This window comes from Somniosus microcephalus, chromosome 7, assembly GCF_052327205.1.
Source record: "Somniosus microcephalus isolate GS21.2 chromosome 7, FLI_Smic_1.0, whole genome shotgun sequence".
Classification (NCBI taxonomy): Eukaryota; Metazoa; Chordata; class Chondrichthyes; order Squaliformes; family Somniosidae; genus Somniosus; species Somniosus microcephalus.
Window position 1 is genome coordinate 159,740,948 of NC_140993.1, and position 16,966 is coordinate 159,757,913.

The following is a 16,966-nucleotide window of genomic DNA, read 5'->3' on the forward strand; positions in this document are numbered from 1 at the left end:
CTGTTGACTGACACCCTGTGGGCGATTTTCCTCCAGGCTCTCCTGTACTGCCTCCTGGGAGCCTTCTTGCCACTGTCCGGGCACAAGATCTCTTTGTACCTTTCCAACCCCCTAACCAGCACCCTCAAAGCATGCTGGGAGAAGCGCTGCGCTCGTTCACGGGCCTTCTCCATGGCTTCAGGCGCTATTTGGGTCCACCAGCAGTGTTCAGGCCTAGCTGCAGGGCTCCACTATCCAGGGCGTGGCTGCAGACCAAGTCGACCCTTCCCCCTTTAAGAGCTGGCCGGCGTCAGGGTGTCTGCTGTCAATCAAAACATGACCGCACCTGCGCTGCGCCCGGCCTCGGCGTTATCAGTCCGCACCGCCGGCTTAGCGCCTAAAGATAGGAGTGCAACGCCAGTTTCAGTGCTCGCCCAAACTCTTGGCCAAATCTACTGAATTTCGGCGAACTGACCTGCACTTTCCGGCGGGCGCTAACTTTAGCGACCGCCCGACTTTACCGCCCCAAAAGTGGCTATACTGAATTTCTAGGCCAGCACCTCAACAATGGAGCACTCCCTCAGTACTGCACTGAAGTGTCATGTCCTGCAGTGGGGCTTCAACCCACAACCTTAGTTAGGAGGAAAGCTTACAAAAACTTGAACATTCCAGCCTTGAAAGGAGGTGAATAAGAAGTGACCTTACAGAGGTGTATAAGATACTAAGTAGAATTTAAAAAATTAATCCAGAGTTCTACTTCAAGTTAAACCATAACTGCAGGATCAGGAGACATAGGTACCAACTGATAAAAGCCTAATTCTGGACTGATGTCAGGAAGCACTATTTCTTACAAAGAGTGTTTAATATCTGAAATGATCTTCCAGTTAGGGTAATAGTAGTAAAAACTCTGGAATCATTGAAGAGGAAGTTTGATACTGCGGTGGGGGATAGCAGATTTCTAAGGAGTGATGAGCTAAATGGCTGAACGGCAGCCTCCTCTGTAGTTATCTTTATAGCATTGCCTATGTACATGAGAATAAAAAGAGCAGAAACTGGGATTGTTGTCCTTTCTTGTTTAGACAGATGTGTTAAGTTTTATCAAGAATTTCCATTCATGTTTTTGAACACAGGCAATAAAAATAAGTTAAAATACTAACAAAAATTGCTGGAAATACTCAGCATGTCTGTCAGGATCTGAAAAAGAAAAGGCAGGTTAAAGTTTCAGGTATTACCATCATCAGTACTGGAAACTCGAAGATAAGAGGCGAATTTAATTTCCAGCTCCCATTTCTGAAAAGAGATTACAGCTGATATGTTAACCTGCCTTTTTTCAGATTCTGAAATACTTGCTGTGTAGTTCCAGCATTATCAGTTTTCACTGTAATAAAAACATTGGGTATGAAGGTATTTCATTACTGGTCTGCATCTCTGCTTACAATCCAATCCAAAGATTGTCCTTGTCTGATTAGTATGCTTAAGAACATGCAATCATGGAAGCTTTTCAACTTTTAATGTGATTTATACCGATTCCATAAAAATGCATTCAGAGTAACAGAAAATACAGTGCTGGTCTCAGTGAGGATTAAGTTTTAAAAAATCGCTCAAAAAATTACATTAAAACACCAGCAAAATAACTATGTTCCATGCTGCACCTAAAATTCTGTGTTTAATTCTACCAGCTTTTTCAGCCAGTGTAATTGCAGCAAATGTATGTGTACGGCTCTCTCGCCTGGGGGGGGGGGAGGGGAATTATAATAAGCCCAGATGCATTCGGGGACAGGGGTCGATAGATGTGTGTAAAAGAGCGATGAAATTCAGGCACGGTGTCATTATATGCATAACACACCTGCGCTCAAGTTTCATTGATCTTTTACGCTAGGTATTTGCATTACGTCCCGATTACATGTGTCTGTGGGTGCAAATACACAGGAAATTCCAGCCAGCTTTTGAGCTCTGCACCATTTCTGTTCTAATTAAACCTTAGAATGACAACAGGTTGCCTCCCTGGTGTGAGGGTCAAGGATGTCACTGAGCGGCTGCAGAACATTCTGAGGGGGGAGGGTGACCAACTAGAAGTCATAGTCCATATCAGTACCAACGACATAGGTAGAAGGAGGGATGAGGTCCTGCAGGCAGATTTAAGGGAGCTAGGAAAGAGATTAAGAAGCAGAGGACCTTAAAGGTAGTAATCTCCAGATTACTCCCGGTGCCACGCACTAGTGAGTACAGAAATAGAGCAGGATAGAGCAGATGAATGCGTGGCTGGCGAGATGGTGCAGCAGGGAGGGCTTTAGATTCCTGAGGCATTGGGACCAGTTCTGGGGGAGGTGGGACCTGTACAAGCCAGACGGGTTGCACCACAACAGGGCCGGGACCAATATCCTGGTGGGGAAGTTTGCTAGTGCTGTTGGGGAGGGTTTAAACTAGCTTGGCAGGGGATGGGAACCTGAGCACAGATTCAGAAGGGAGAGAAGCAAAGCTGGAAATGGAAGGCAGTAAACCAGTAAGTGAGTTTGGAAGGCAGAGGAAACAAAGGCTAGAAAATAGGCAACAAAAGGGTTTAGCAGTGCTTAATGGTATATACTTCAATGCAAGGAGTCTAGTGAATAAGGCAGATGAGCTGAGGGCACAGATAGACACGTGAAAACTAATACTGAAACATGGCTGAAAGGGCAGGAATGGCAGCTCAACATTCCTGGTTACAGGGTTTTCAGATGAGATAGAGTGGGGGATAAAAAAGGAGGGGGGGTCGCAATATTGGTTAAATAAACAATTACAGCTGTGAGGAGGGATGATATGTTAGAAGGATCATCAAATGAGGCTGTATGGGTTGAACTGAAGAACAAAAAATGGGCAATTACACTGCTGGGAGTGTACTATAGACCCCCAAATAGTCAGAGGGAGATAGAAGAGCAAATATGTTGGCACATTTCTGAAAAGTGCAAAAACAATAGGGCAGTCATAGTAGGGGATTTCAACTACCCAAACATTAACTGGGATAGAATCAGTGTAAAAGGTATAGAGGGCGCAGAATTCTTAAAATGCATTCTGGAGAACTTTATCAGCCAGTACATTGCAAGCCCAGCAAGAGAGGGGGCGATTCAGGACTTAGTTTTAGGGTGAAGGGGTATCAGTGGGAGAGCATTTTCGTGGTAGTGATCATAATTCAGTTAGATTTAGTGTAGTTATGGAAAAGGACAAAGATAGCCCAGGAGTAAAAGTTCTCGATTGGGGAATGGCCTAGAAATTCGGTTGGTAACGCCGGCGCTGAGCGCCTAAAGAGACCTAGAATTGGGGCGATACCCTATGTTGGGGCGTTCGCTATGAAGATAGCGACAACTCAGATATTGACTATACATTTAGCGCCTGCGCTAAGTGTTTGCGCGCGCCCGCGAGCGCAAGCAGATCATGACGTCATTTTAGTGTGCAACGCCTTTTAGGAGCGCCTGAGCGCATATTGGGTGGCGCCCGGAGCCTTAACGCCCAGTGCTATTAGTGACAGTTCGAGGGAGGGCTAGCAGGCCCTTCTCGGAGTAGGGGGGCGCTATTTAAAGGGGACAGCTCTAGTGCAGAATCTTCAGCCACTTGGCCTGCTCATTGCGATCGTTGTTGGAGAGAGTTGGCGAGCTACTGTGGAGCGGAGTTCTGGGAATTTAGCTTTAGAGTACTTGGGACCTTCAAACCTGTCCGAAGCACTTGCAGCACTACACCTAAAAGCCTTTTGACCAACTGGCATTGGAATGGGAGCTTCTTTGGAGGGCGATGGCCTCATCGCCCAACACTGTGAAGGGGCAGAGAGACGGCGGGAGAGAGGGCCGGGATTGGCCAGAAGGAGGAGGGGCAATGGAGGTCGGCCAATCCGACGGGAAGCTGCGAGGGTCTTTAGGCAGCAGGTGACAAGCCTTGACATGTCGGAGGAGCAGTGTTTGGGAAGGCGCCGATTCTGGAGGGACATTGTTACTGATCTGTGCCACCTGCTTGGTCAGGATCTGCAGCCGCGTGAACGCTGCAGAACCTCTCTGTCCGTGATGGCTAAACTGACTGATGGCCTCCATTTTTATGCCAACGGATCCTTTCAGTCAGCCATTGGAAACATTGCGACTGTCACTCAGGTTGCAGTCCACTGTTCCATCCGGCAAGTTACAGATGCCCTTTATAGGCGAAGGCGTCAATTCATGACCTTCACTCTGACCCTGCACAAGCAGGCGGAGCGCGCGCAGGGTGTCGCTTCTATTGTGGACTTCCCCATGGTGCAGGGGGCGAGTGACAGCACACACGTGGCTTTGAGGACGCCATGCCATCATCCTTAGGACTTCCGCAACCGCAAGGGGTTCCACGCCCTCAACATGCAGCTGGTCTGTGACCACCGCCAAATCATCATGGCAGTCACCGCGCATTTCCCAGGGTGCAGCCACGATGCCTTTATCCTGCGGTTGACCTAAGTTTGTAACCTTTTTGAGGGGCTGCCTCGAAGACGAGGCTGGCTTACTGGGGACAAGGGCTATCCTCTCTGGCCATGGCTGATGACAACACTCCGTGTGGCCGACACCCCAGCAGAAGAGCTGATCAGCAGCGGCCATTAGGCGACCAGGCACAGTAAACAGCACACTATTGGTGTTGTCAAAAAACGTTTCCGATGTCTGGAACATTCGGGGGGATCCCTGCAGTACTCGCCGCAGCAAGTGGGACACATGGTCGTCGTCTGCTGCATGCTCCACAACTTGGCGAATCGACGCACCCAGCCAATTCCAGCTGTCCCTCAACGACCAGCAGAGCAGGCGGAGGAGGAGGAGTATGAAGAGGAGGAGGAGGAGGAGGAAGAGCAGGCGGAGGAGGAGGAGGCGGAGGAGGAGGAGGAGGAAGAGCAGGCGGAGGAGGAGGAGGCGGAGGAGGAGGAGGAGGAGGAAGAGCAGGCGGAGGAGGAGGAGGCGGAGGAGGAGGAGGAAGGGCTGCTGAAAGTGGAAGGGCCATACGTCAGAGGCTCATCTGGACTCGTGTCGAGACCCCTGTGGCGGAATGATGAGAGTCTTAACTCATGCGCACTTTGGATGTTTGATGGCCTCTGAATGCCAGCATCACTGAAACTAGTCACATGCACCATGCCACATTGAAACTTCTGTTTATTGGCACAAAAGTCTTTCATTACAGCTAAACAACGTAATGTCAACAGAAACCATAACTTTCAGAATAACTGTGAACTCTTCGGCAAAGCCGCAAAACTCAACAAACCTTCTGCAAATATAACAACAGGTGAGGGTGTCCTTGAATTTGGACAAACAAATGTCTCAGCACCTCCCTCTACAACTGGCCCCTTGAGGGAGAACGACTTCTCTTTCGCGCCCGGCCCCTTCCCTCCCTGCTGCTCCTACGTAATTGGACCCCAGTGGCGGGCTCAAGGCTGGGGGACGCCTGCTGACTGTCTGGAAGCGCAGAAGCCCCTGAGGGACGGCCTGGCCAACCTCTGGGCTTGGAGGGTGCGGACGCAGGATGCTTGATGTGACCATGGCTGGAAGCAGTGTGGCCTGCAGGTGGTGGCAGCTGCAATGCAGGCGTCCCAGTGCTGGCATGTGCAATGGTCTCCTGCCGAGAGAGGACAACTGCACCATGGTCGGACGACACACTGGCTATCTGAGGGGAGCGGCTCGGCTCATCCGCCACAATCGCATACTCCACTGATTCCTGGCCTTGTATGGGACTGGAAGGGCCCGGGGTGATCCTAACTGATGCAGAGAGGGTGGCTACAGTGAGAGATCGCGTTGCGTCAATCTGGGTGTGGAGGAGCCCAGCAAGTGACAGCGTGGCAACAGTGAGGATCTGTGTGCCAGGTGCCAGTGCTTCGGAGAAGGCCTGGACAGTTCTTCCCATTGCTTCGGACAAGGCAGGTGCCGACCGCTCCACTGCCTCGGACAAGCCCTGAACAGTCCTTTCCATAGCCGACTCAAAGCCGTTGACATGCCTCTCCATTGTTGGGCCGAAGCCCTGGATAGTCCTGTCCCGGCAGGCAGCGAGAGGCGGGACCTGTGGGAGACTCGGCGGCGAGGTACTTAAGGCAGCAGCGGGGCCAGGAGAGGCCTCAGAGCAGCGGCGGCAGGCAGCGAGAGGCGGGACCTGTGGGAGACTCGGCGGCGAGCTACAGAAGGCGGCAGCGGGGCCAGGAGAGGCCTCAGAGCAGCGGCGGCAGGCAGCGAGAGGCAGGACCTGTGGGAGACTCGGCGGCGAGGTACTTAAGGCGGCAGCGGAGCCAGGAGAGACCTCAGAGCAGCGGCGGCAGGCAGCGAGAGGCGGGACCTGTGGGAGACTCGGCGGCGGCGGGGCCAGGAGAGACATACCAAATTCCAGTCTGCGAGCTCAGAAGTTGCAGAGAGGTAAAAAGTAATCGGGGTGTGACATCACCAGGGAGCAGGTAAGTGATTGGTTGGTGAGTATTTCTCTCTTTTCATTACAAGCTTGAATTCTGTGGTGTTAAATTTCTAGGGGCTCTGTGTTGTAGTGAGGACAGTTGGTAAATAAAGCGTCCTAGAGTATACCTGTAACTGGGGTATTGAATAAATTTTTAGATTAATTAAAGGAGTAAGTCATGGCAGGAGAGCTCAGACCCGTGTTCTGCTCCTCTTGCTCTATGTGGGAAGTCAGGGACGCTGCCAGTGTCCCTGGCGACCATGTGTGCGGGAAATGCATCCAGCTGCAGCTACTTGTAGACCGCATTGTGGCGCTCGAGCTGCGGGTGGATGAGTTTTGGAGCATGCGCGATGCTGAGAGGGTCGTGGATAGCACGTTTAGCGAGTTGTTCACGCCTCAGGGTAGGGCTGCACAGGGGGTGACCATCAGGCGGAGCAACAGAGGCAGGCAGGAAGTGCAGGGGCCCCCTGCGGACATCCCCCTTTCAAACAGGTATACCAAGTTGGATACTGTTGAGGGGGATGACTCACCAGGGGAAGGCAGCAGCAGCCAGCTTCCTGGCACCAGGGACGCTTCTGCTGCTCAGAAAGGGAGGAAAAAGAGTGGGAGAGCAATAGTGGTAGGGGATTCTATCGTAAGGGGAACAGATAGGTGTTTCTGTGGCCGCAAACGTGACTCCAGGATGGTTTGTTGCCTCCCTGGGGCCAGGGTCATGGATGTCACTGTGCGGCTACAGGGCATTCTTAAGGGGGAGGGTGAGCAGGCAGAGGTCGTGGTCCACATTGGGACCAACGACATAGGTAGGAAGGGGGATGAGGTCCTGCATCAAGAATTTAGGGAGCTAGGTAACAGATTAAAGAGCAGGACCTCAAAGGTTGTAATCTCTGGATTACTCCCAGTGCCACGTGCTAGTGAGTATAGGAATAGGAGGATAGAGCAGATGAATGCGTGGCTAAAGAGTTGGTGTAGGGTGGAGGGTTTTACTTTCCTGGATTACTGGGCCTGCTTCTGGGGAAGGTGGGACTTGTACAAGTCGGACGGGTTGCACCTGAACCAGAGCGGGACAAATATCCTTGCGGGGAGGTTTGCTAGCACTGTTGGGGGGGGGTTTAAACTAACTTGGCAGGGGGATGGGATACAGAGGGGAGCTGAAATAGGGGGTGATGTGCTGCCAATTATAGAGAAAAAAACAAGTCAGCTTGGTAGACAGGGCAAATATACAAGGGCAAGGCTGGACGGCATCTATTTTAATGTAAGGAGTCTTGCAAATAAGGTGGATGAACTGAAGGTGTTGATAAACACATGGGAGTATGATATTGTTGCTATCACGGAGACGTGGTTGAGGGAGGGGCAAGACTGGCAGCTCAATATTCCGGGGTACAGAATCTTCAGGCGAGACAGAGGGGTGGGTATAAGAGGAGGGGGTGTAGCAATATTAATTAAGGAGTCAATTACTGCAGTAAGGAGGGATGACATATTAGCAAGTTCCTCTAATGAGGCCATATGGGTGGAGCTTAAAAACAAGAAGGGGGCAAGCACTTTGCTGGGAGTGTACTATAGGCCTCCAAACAGTCAGGGGGAGATAGAGGAACAGATATGTAGGCAAATCTCAGAGAAATGTGCAAATAATAGGGTAATAATAATGGGGGATTTCAACTTCCCCAATATTAACTGGGATAGTCAGAGTGTGAAAGGCACAGAGGGTGTAGAATTCTTAAAGTGCATCCAGGAGAGCTTTTTGAGCCAGCATGTAGAAGGTCCTACAAGAGAGGGGGCGGTACTGGACCTAATTCTAGGGAATGTGGCCGGCCAAGTGGAAGAAGTGCTAGTAGGTGAGCACTTTGGTGACAGTGACCATAATATGGTGAGATTTAAGGTGGTCATGGAAAAGGACAGGGATGGGCCGGAATTAAAGGTTCTAAATTGGGGGAAGGCCGATTTTAATAGGATAAGGCAGGATCTGGCCAAAATGGACTGGGATCAGCTACTTGTAGGAAAATCCGCATCGGAGCAATGGGAGGCTTTCAGAAGGGAGATTGAGATCATACAATGGCAACATGTTCCCGTAAAGGTCAAGAGTGGTTCCAAAAACCACAGGGAACCTTGGATGTCAGGGGATATACGAGAATGGATTAGAAAAAAAAGGAGGGCTTTTGGCAGATACAAAAGGCTAAAGGCGGAGGAAGCCCTAGAGGAGTACAAAAAGTGCAGGGGGATACTTAAAAAAGAAATTAGGAGATCAAGGAGGAGCCATGAAATAACACTGGCGAGCAAAATAAAGGAAAATCCTAAGATGTTTTATAAGTATAGTAAGAGTAAGAGGATAACTAGGGAAAAAATAGGGCCCATTAGGGACAAAAGTGGCAATCTGTGTGTGGAGCCGGAAGATGTGGGAGGGGTTCTAAATGAATTTTTTGCATCTGTTTTCACTATGGAGAGGGACGATGTAGACATAGAAATAGGGCGGGGGACTGTGATATGCTCGAACACATTAACATCGAGAGGGAGGAGGTATTGGCGGTTTTAGCAGGCCTAAAAATGGATAAATCCCCAGGCCCGGACGAAATGTATCCCAGGCTGCTGTGTGAGGCAAAGGAAGAGATTGCGGGGGCTCTAACACACATATTCAGAACCTCTCTGGCCACAGGGGATGTGCCAGAGGACTGGAGAACCGCTAATGTAGTTCCATTATTCAAGAAGGGGAGTAGGGAAAAACCGGGGAACTACAGGCCAGTGAGCCTAACATCAGTGGTGGGAAAATTATTGGAAAAAATTCTGAGGGACAAAATCAGTCTCCACTTGGAGAGGCAAGGATTAATCAGGGATAGTCAACATGGCTTTGTCAAGGGAAGATCATGTCTGACTAATTTGATTGAATTTTTTGAGGGGGTGACTAGGTGTGTGGATGAGGGCAACGCAGTGGATGTGGTATACATGGATTTCAGTAAGGCCTTCGATAAAGTCCCACACAGGAGACTGGTCAAGAAGGTAAGAGCCCATGGAATCCAGGGTGCCTTGGCACGTTGGATAAAAAACTGGCTTAGTGGCAGAAGGCAGAGGGTGATGGTCGAAGGTTGTTTTTGTGACTGGAAGCCTGTGGCCAGTGGGGTACCACAGGGTTCGGTGCTGGGTCCCTTGCTGTTTGTGGTCTATATTAATGACTTGGATATGAATGTAAAAGGTATGATCAGTAAGTTCACGGATGATACAAAAATTGGTAGGGTGGTAAATAGCGAGGAGGGTAGTCTCAGTCTGCAGGATGATATCGATGGGTTGGTCAGATGGGCAGAACAGTGGCAAATGGAATTTAACCTGGAAAAGTGCGAGGTGATGCACTTTGGGGGGACTAACAAGGCAAGGGAATACACAATGAATGGTAAGACCCTAGGCAAGACGGAGGGTCAGAGGGATCTGGGTGTGCAAGTACACAGATCCCTGAAGGCGGCGGAACAGGTGGATAAGGTGGTAAAAAAGGCATATGGGATACTTGCCTTCATTAGCCGAGGCATAGAATATAAGAGCAAGGAGGTTATGATGGTGCTGTATAAAACACTGGTTAGGCCACAGCTGGAATACTGTGTGCAGTTCTGGTCGCCACACTACAGGAAGGATGTGATAGCTTTGGAGAGGGTGCAGAGGAGATTCACCAGGATGCTACCAGGGCTGGAACGCTTCAGCTATGAAGAGAGACTGGGCAGATTGGGTTTGTTTTCCTTGGAGCAGAGGAGGCTGAGGGGGGACATGATTGAGGTGTACAAAATTATGAGGGGCATAGATAGGATGGATACTAAGGAGCTTTTTCCCTTAGTAGAAGGGTCAATAACTAGGGGGCATAGATTCAAGGTAAAGGGCGGGAGGTTTAGAGGGGATTTGAGAAAGAACTTTTTCACCCAGAGGGTGGTTGGAGTCTGGAACTCACTGCCCGAAAGGGTTGTGGAGGCTGGAACCCTCACAACATTCAAGAAGCATTTGGATGAGCACTTGAAATGCCATAGCATACAAGGCTACGGACCAAATGCTGGAATATGGGATTAGATTAGACAGGGCGTGATGGCCGGCGCGGACACGATGGGCCGAAGGGCCTCTATCCGTGCTGTATAACTCTATGACTCTATGACTCTATGACTCTATTGTTGCCCCGAAGCCCTGGATAGACCTGTCCATTGTTGCCCCGAAGACCTGGAGAGTCCTGTCCATTGTTGCCCCAAAGCCCTGGAGAGTCCTCTCCATTGTTGCCCCGAAGTCCAACATACTCTTAGCCAATGAATCTATTGACTCAGGCATCTTCTCCACTGCAGCCATCAGCTCCGTGTGTCTGACCCGGGCCTGTTTGCCCATCTCAGCCAGGCGACGCACCTCATCTGCACTCTGTGCAGCAGTCATCACTACCTGCCTTGCCCTCCGGGGAGACGGTGGCCGAACTTGCCTATCCCCTGTGCGTTGCTGCATGCCGCTTGGTCCGGCAACTGGTTCATCCTCAGAGCACCCCCCCTCCCCTCCAGGGGACTACTATCCCCAGTCTGTAGATGTGTCCGCTCCCCGGATTCTGCAATGGCTGGTCCGGATTCCTCCTGGTCCTCGCCTCCGGTGGCACTGGCACTGGCAGCTTCAGCGCGTTGAGCCCGAGTTGGTGCTGCTTCATCTGAAAGTGGGAGGTGGAAGAGTGGCTTTAGCAAAAGAACAGGTTTGCTGAAAGGCATGCCAGATTGCGGCAAGGCTCTGACATGGCTGCACACTGAGGATGCATGCTGGCGGGGGGACCAAGTGGAAGGCAACAGGTGAAAAAGGTGAGAGTCTTACCCTCGCTGTCGGTAATGGGGTCGGCAGATGCAGTGGTCACAGGACCAGACAGACGTCCTCCAAGTATCTGGTGCACTCTCTCCTCCAGATCCGTGAGAGTGACCACTTGTGGAGGTCCGCCACCGGTTCGACGCTGCTCCTTTCGGATCATCGCCAGCTTGGACTGCAGGGGAAAGAAGGGGAACTTCTGTAACATGATGCCTTGAGACATCATCGCATGCCCCCCATGGTGCAAGAGCCCTTACATGAGGCCTTGAGAGATCATCGCATGCCCCCCATGGTGCAAGAGCCCTTACATGAGGCCTTGAGACATCATCGCATGCCCCCCATGGTGCAAGAGCCCTTACATGAGGCCTTGAGACATCTGTCCATGTGTGTGCCCAGAAAGGGCCATGGGTGCATGCTGACAGATGGCCATTGGGGCATCATTGCAACAGGGTGCCCGCAGTCAGCTGCAGATGGAGGGAATCAGAAGTTTGCTAAACCATCACTCACCCTAACGATTCGTGTGAGGTCGTTGAATTTCTTCCTGCACTGAACAGGGGTCCTGGTCGCCATGCTGCTGGAGTTGACCCTCACAGCAACCTCCCTCCAAGATCGTCGGTAAGCCTTCTGATTCGGCCTCTTGCCATTGTCCGGATACAGGACATCTTGACGGCGCTCAACTGCAGCCACCAAGTGGTCCAGAGCCTCAGTGCTGAAGCGCTGTGCTCTTTGTCTAACCTTCTCCATGCTGAAGAAGTTTCTAACGCCAGACAAGGGCGAGCGCCGATTCTGAGGCCTACAGGGCGTTGGGTGTTGAAGCTCAGGCTGACTGACCCACCCCTTTAAGAGCCGGCCGGCGCCTGGAAGTCTCGTGGTTTCCCGTAATTGAGATCACCTGCGCTGCGCCCGTCCGCGTCGATATTGAGTAGCGCCTGAACTTTTGCGCCTTAGGAGCACCGTGCAACGGCTGAATTAGCGCCTCAATCCCCTTTGGGGGCGATGCAACCCAATATCTCGCCAGGCAGCGATAACTTTCGTCTGGCTATAAACTTAGCGCTCCGCCAGTTCTAACGCCTCAAGCGGGGCTATACCCAATTTCTAGGCCATACAGTGTAGGGTAAGGCAAAAAAGATAAGCTTATGTCAAATACTGAGAGCTAAAAACTGCAGAAAGCCTAGAGGAGTATAGTAAGTGCAGGGATGAAATTAGAAAGGAAATTAGGAAAGCAAAGAGAGGGCATGAAAAAATATTGGTAAGTAAAATCAAGGAAAACCCAAAGATGTTTTATAAATACATAAAGAGCAAGAGGATAACTAAAGAAAGAGTAGGGGCTATTAGAGACCAAAAAGGATGCTTGTGTATGGAGGCGGAAGAAGTGGGTATGGTTTGTAATGAATACTTAGGGCCGGATTTTGTCATTGGGAGCGGGTTGGGGGCGGATCAGGTGGTTGGCGGGTCCCGCCCCCGCCTCCGATGTGAGGTGGGACAATTGAGCGGTTTTGCCCTAATTGGGCACTTGATTTCCAGCGTGTGGGAACCCCTGGCCCAATGAGTCTTTTGGTCCTGAAACTCACCTCTGATGATGTCATCTATGCAGCTGCATTTAAGGCCTACAAGCAGCCTTGGTTCATTTCCTGCCATACAACTATTTTGCTGAGACTTCTGAGGGAGTAGTGGTGCAAACATGGCAAGCTCAAGGCCCAAGTGCGCACCTCGCTTTGATGAGGACTCCCTCCAAGTTCTGGTGGAGGGAGCAAGAGCTCAGAAGGAAGTGCTGTTTCCTTCATCTGGGAGGAAAAAACCTCCCCAGCAGAACAAAGCTGTGTGGCTGCAAATGGCAAAGGAGGTCAGTGCCATCTCAATGTACAGCAGAACCTGGCTGCAGTGCAGAAAGAGGTTTCTTGACCTTCTCCGCACAGGAAAAGTGAGTATTACATCAACATGATCCTCAATCTGCTCCCCATCGCCTCTCATCACCAGCACTCTTCATTGCCAACCTCCTCCTCCACATCCCACTTGACCCTTACATCCCTGCACCCTTAACCATTCACTCTCTCTGTATGTTCACATTCACATAACTATTCGACTATGCAGCCCTCACACTCCCTATCACTGTGATGCAATGACAACAACTTACAACACACAGGGAGGGCCCTTGGTCTTGGGACCTCACTCCATCTTTGTGTCCTTCTAAGCATCTATGCTATGGATTCTCTACAATCACTCCTTCATTCTCACTCAAACTCCACTTGTGTCCCTCATTGTAGGAAAAGAGAGCCCACAATAAGAGGGAAAGGGCGAAGACAGGAGGAAGGCCACCCTCAATAGCCCAGCTAACTGGTGCAGTGGAGGTGGCCCTGGAGATCGTGGGAGTCGAGGAGGATGCGCAAGTGGGGGATGGACAGACGGCACATCAGAGCAAGCTGGTGACAGAATAGTTTTTCATCTCTCTCATTGACATTGCATGAGTGACTGATCTTGATTCTAATGCTCTAACAGATTGACTTATGATCATCTGCACAATTCAATGTGCAGGCAACATTTATCTCACATGTCTAACTCTTTCCTTTACTCCCCCACAGGTCCGCGACAGCCCCCCTTCCCCACTGTCCAGGAGGAACAGCCTGAGCCACAAGACTCCTCAGAGGAAGCTGCAACCTCTGAGGGTGCAGCATCAGCAGAATTAAGTGCACCCAGCACCAGCACAGACATTCACACCTCGGTGGGACCTTCGGGAGATAGAGTAGTGTTGTCACCTGGTGTATCACAGCTCACAAGTGAGCATCAGCAGATGGTGGAGACAGGGACAGCAGTGGACAGTCCTCATCAGAGGGCACAGGACTCTCCCAACTCGGCTCAGCTGCATGTCGACCCTGTGCCTCCGGGTCCACCCAGAAGGAGAGCGGTGCTGGAACTCCAGAAACAGGTGCTGGAACTCCAGAAACAGGTGCAGGAGTCTCTGGCAGGTTTTGTCTCCAGGGTCACTGCGAGTGTGGAGCGGATGGAGGAGTCCATCGCTAACATGAGCAGAGCCTTTGTGGAGGTATTGGCGCATGAACGCAACACCACGGAAAGGATGGCAACCTCCGTGGAAAGGATGGCTATCTTCGTGGTAAGGATGGCTACCATAGAGGAGAGGATGGCTACAGCAGGAGAGAAGATGGCTACGGCCATGGAGGAGCTAAGTTGCCAGGGTCTTGAAAACATGGTCATTGTTCAGAATAGACTGACATCTCTGGAGGAGCGATGGTCAGTTATTGAGCAGAGAATCCAGACCTTCATGGAAGTCCTCTGGAGTAGGACTGCCAGTGCAGAAACGGGTCCTCATGGCCCCCCTAAAGTGCAGCAAGGTGCTCTCAAGCCACTTGCTAGCTCTGAAGTGGGGCTGACCCATGAGAGGGGATGTTGGTGGCAGAGAACAAGGAAGTGGGGGCTCCTCTCCAAGCGCTCACACGACCATGCCATTGCAGAGCCCTCGGTCAGAGCCCCACCAGAGTCCTCACCCAACTGAGATTGGCATCTCAGCCCCTGCACAGCCGCAGGAGCAGCAGACTGTTGGCGAGCCCTCACAGGCTCGCAACCCCAGAGGATACCCACCAAAGGTGTCGAGGCAGGAGCAGTATGAAAGTGAGCAAGGGGCCTCCACATCTGCTGAAGCCACAAGGGAAGCACCACGTAGGAGCATGCATAAGAGGAAGAGAAAGCACAAGTAGTCACTTGGGTGTTCAGTTGTGTTTAATTGTGAAATGCCATCTGTGAATTAATGTTATAAAATGACTTGATGGCAAACTGTTGAAGTTCTGGGCTGTATCATTTCACAAATGGGGCTTCCACATTGAGGGCTCAGGGCGACTTGGAATTGTCAGTATGGTGGTTAGAGTGATAGGAAGCCGCAGGTTCTTGTCCATTGTCGATGGTGTGGTAAGAAGGTGCGAGCCAAATGTGTTTGATTGGGCAGCCTAAGCAAATCTGGCCAAGATCAGTGCATCCATTTCATCCCGGGCAGCAATGTTTTCATGTGCTGCTGCCACTGGTTGATGTGCCTCCGCAAGCTATTCGTTGCTGCTCTCCTCCTCCTCATCGTCATCTGCGGAGGCTATGCGATGAGCCACTTGTACCTCAGGCAGTTGCAAGCCATGATGCTGTGCCATATTGTGAAGTGCACAGCAGACCACGATGATTCTGGAGACCCTGGTTGGTGAGTACTACAGGGCTCCACCTGATCTATCAAGGCATCTGAATTGCATCTTCAGCAAGCTGATGGTTTACTCGATAATGGATCTGATGGAAATGTGGCTGGAGTTGTAGCGCTCCTCAGCTTCATTGCATGGCCTCCTCAATGGCGTCATTAGCCACGTCTTCAGGAGATAGCCCTTGTCTCCAAGTAGCCATCCGCAAAGTTGGTCTGGTGGACTGAAGAGCTGAGGCAAGCTAAACTGCCACAGAATGAAGGAGTCATGGCAACTGCCAGGGTATTTGGCGCAAACATGCAAAATTTCCTTATTGTGGTCACACACCAGCTGCACCTTAAGGGAATGGAAGCCCTTGTGGTTGACAAAAATACCTGGATTGTGATGGGGTGCCTTAAGGTCCACATGTGTGCAGTCTACGATGCCCTGCACCCTTGGAAAGCCTGCCAGATTAGCAAATCCAACGGCATGCGCGGTTACACTTGCTTGATCCTTGGAGAAGTTCATGTAATTGTGCGCATTGGCAAAGAGGGCATCGGTTACCTGCATGATGCAAGTGTGTGTGGCCGCCTGGGAGATGCCGCTGATGTCTGCTGTTGATCTCTGGAATGAGCCTGAAGCAAAAAAGTTGAGTGCGGTGGTGACTTTGACGGCCACTGGTAAGGGGTGTCCACCTGCTCCTCTGGGCTCCAGGTCTTGCTGCAGCATTGCGCAGATGTCACCCACTACCTCTCGTGAAAGTCTGAGCTTCCTTTGGCACTGCTGCTCGGTCATATTGAGGTAGCTCATCCTCTGTCTGTAAACCCTGTTTTGGGGGTATCTCCTACGGCGATGTCCTTCCCTGCGCTGGCACCTTCTGGCCTGTGCAGCTTCAGGTGGGTGAGCAGCAGGTTGGCGCTCCTGTTGTTGCTCCTGCTGTTGGTGCTGCTGTTGTTCCGGGTTCTGCTGCTGCCGCGGCTGGTCTTCGTCCGTATCTGAGGTCCAGGAGGAAAGGAAATAAATGGTTCCCATGCTGCAGGTATATACCTCAGTTGAGGAAGCGCTCACTCAAGGTGGGGAGAGGGGGTTCCCAGGAGGTCACAGCGGAGATGGATCTCAGCTTCAAAACTTCCAAAATGAGTAGGCCTGCAAAAAGTTCTCCCAGACCTGAGAAAAGAAAGTTATGCCACCTGCAAATGATCATTGTTGAAAACTCCTTTTTTATGGTAGAGCTGCAGCTGTTAGTAAGCCATCCACTTGTGAGCCCGCCAGGATTAACTGGCGTGTTCCTGGGGAGACGTGCAGCACGCGGGAAATGTGTTAAACTCAGAAAGGCCTCTCAAAATGGCATTATAGAGGCACTTAAGTGGTTGTTAAGTGCCTTAAGGGCCTATCCCGCCTCTTGGAGGTGGGATCGGAGCTCGACGCCATTTTTGGCAACTTTCCCAGCTGACCCGCCTCTCAAACCCACCTTCTCGGGTCTGGCAAAATCCAGCCCTTAGCATCTGACTTCACAAAAGAGAGAGACGATGTACACATTGCAGTTAAGGAGGAGGAGTGTGAAATATTAAATGAGATAAACACAGTGAGAGAGGAAGTAATAAGGGGTTTAGCATCTTTGAAAGTAGATAAAT